The sequence below is a fragment of the Akebia trifoliata genome, chromosome 11, assembly GCF_017979445.1.
Source record: "Akebia trifoliata isolate Shusen 1 chromosome 11, ASM1797944v1, whole genome shotgun sequence".
Taxonomy (NCBI): Eukaryota; Viridiplantae; Streptophyta; class Magnoliopsida; order Ranunculales; family Lardizabalaceae; genus Akebia; species Akebia trifoliata.
In genome coordinates, this window is record NC_141385.1 from 827,556 (window position 1) to 830,238 (window position 2,683).

The 2,683-nt window shown below is 37.7% G+C and overlaps 1 pseudogene; it reads right to left on the reverse strand.

Moving 5' to 3' along the window:
• Positions 1-475: 475 nt before the first annotated feature.
• On the reverse strand, positions 476-2,334 carry LOC147390143 (long-chain-alcohol O-fatty-acyltransferase pseudogene; annotated as a pseudogene).
• Positions 2,335-2,683: the final 349 nt, after the last annotated feature.

A 2,683-nucleotide genomic window follows, 5' to 3' on the forward strand; every position in this document is an offset into this window, starting at 1 on the left:
GAACAATTCATAGGACAACATCTATGACAACGATTTTTTGTAAACCACTTTTGATGGGGTTAGAAGTTTAAGAATGAGCCGATTTTTAGAATGAATGATATATTTGTTGCGAAGATCATTCTTACCAAAAATCAGCCCATTCTAAAACTTTGGACCTATATAAGACAAAAATCATTATCAATAGATATTGTCACAATTGTTGTCCCATGCTCACTAAAAAGTAGTGAACCAACATGTGAGATTCACTTTGAAAAAATGGCGGTCTCGCACACCATGTTTTGGGAATTAAAATGAACAATGAGCCATAATCAAAATTTTCTCATATTCAACTCGCGAAATGATAATTTACTCAAACACACTCCATGTTTTGGGAATTAAAATGAACAATGAGCCATAATCGAAATTTTCTCATATTCAACTCGCGAAATGATAATTTACTCAAACACAAGTCTGTATTCTTTGATTGTTCCCTCGTACACACTATTCCGCAAGAGCTGTGGGCATCCTAACCAGAAACTGGTAATCGAAATGAACAAAAATGTCAAAGACATAGAGATCAAAGGGTGCAACCGCCACTCTCCAGCTGTTAATGTCCTCTTTGATTCTAACTATACATAACAGAACCCTTGGAACACAAAGTAGTGTGTCACTTCCCACATGGGATTCACACGTGTGACGCTATAGTATGCCAGCTCATGCATGAGGTCAGATACAGTAAACGCGAACACTGCTCTTATTAGATGGACCCACACTTTACCAAAAATAGGGGTAGCTACGGATCGTATGGGATGAGATATGGTGGATCTTAGGATGTTGGAAGCAGTTCGGTTCCACCTTCGACCCCAAAAGTCTCGAAGTGAGGTGGAAAGGTATGGCTCGTTGAACTGTGGCTCGAGTTCTAGGCCTAGTATGGCTCGAGCTGGCGATTCACTCAAAGCGTAAACAAGCTGTACGGTTAGGTAAAGATAGAGGTTGTAGTAAGTCCAGATCATGAACGTCTTTAAGTTCACATATGGTAAGTAGTCATAGATGGAGACCAATAGGCATAAAAGTAGGGCTTTTAAAACAACATTTCGAACTGATTTTATAGACATTTTGATGTTTTGAGGTGATAGGAGTGATGAGTTTTGTTTGGTTTGTTTGATGTTTTGTTGAGGTGATTGGACTTGAAGAGATGGGTTGTCGTTGGTTATAATAGGAAGACAAGCAATGAAGATGACGTGGAGGAGCGGTTTTGGTTGATTGGATGATGATAAAGGGCCCTGATTGAAAGAGAAGAGGAGGAATTTGAAGTTAGCAAGTCAAGTGATGTAGAGAGCTGTGAAAAATCCAAGATGGAATGAATGGAGATTGAGTGGGAGGATGATGAAGAGGTAGAAGATAGGAAGGAGAGTGAGGAGTCTGAGTTTTCCCACTGGGATCTTTGATAAAGTGAAATAACAATAGAATAGAGCCCATATGACCAAAATCCATACCTTTATAAAGTTCTTGATCTCACTTTCCATTCTTCTTCTTCTTCTTGATAAGTGAGAACAAATCTTCGTATTTTACATGTAAAATAATTTGATATCGTTCAAGTTTGAACAAATAATTGTAACCTCAACAACATATATGATTTACACACCAACCTCGTCGATGTACTTACACGGAACTATGAGATTAGATTTTTTTTCTTTTTGAAAAACTTCTATCAGCATGGTACCATTTATTTGTGGACCAACACTTTTAAAAGATTAATACTGAATTGACCTCGTGCTCAAACCTCATATAGCACTTTTTGACATGAAAATGTATGGGAACCATAGATGCTTTTCATCGAGATATAAGTGAAAAAGCATTTGTGGTTCATATCCACTTTCATGTCAAGAAGGGTAAGGCCAATCAATCAGGTCAATTAATTAGTTGTCCAAAAATTGAATCTTTAGACGAGATTCCCTTCAGCACTACAAAAACTAGGGCTTTTGGAGGCCCTTATTTTGGGCGGTTCGGTTGAAGCGTCGAGATAAATAAACGAAGGGGGCTTTCGGAGGCGATTTTGTCGGAAACGCCGTGAAAGAACAAAATCATCTTCAACGGAGGTTGATCGGAGGCGTTTTCACACCGGCGGTTCTAGGAAAATGCCTCAAATTTCAGACTAAGAAGGACGTTTTTTGAAAAACGCCGCACAAACCAGATCAAATGAGGGCGTTTTTAGGAAAAACGCCACAAAATCCAGATCAAGTGGGCATGGAAATGTTTTGGCGCGATTTTTTTCGATCTGCCCTCTCTCTCTCTCTCTCAAAATCGTTCCGTCTCTCGATCTGTTCACGCTGAAGTGTTCATCAGGTTTTTTTTTTTTTTTTCAATTTTTCGAGCTCTCGATTTGTTCTAGTGGTAAACCTATCTATCTAACTCAGTGATATTGGGTTTTTTATTTGTTATTTCTTCAGATCTGTGTGTTTCAGCTCTTGGTCTCTATCCATCTCTCTATAATCTTTGGTTGTTTTGGTGCTAAGGTTCATCAGGTTTTGGGTTTTTTTTGTTTTTTTGTTATCAAAACTTTAATCAGGTTTGATAATTTGTTTTTGGTTCAATTTCAAATCGAAACCCAAATTTCTTTAGTGTTGATTCGATTTTTGGTTCAATTTCAAACCAAAATCCTAATTTCTATAGTTTGATTTTTGGTTCAGTTTCAAATCAAAAC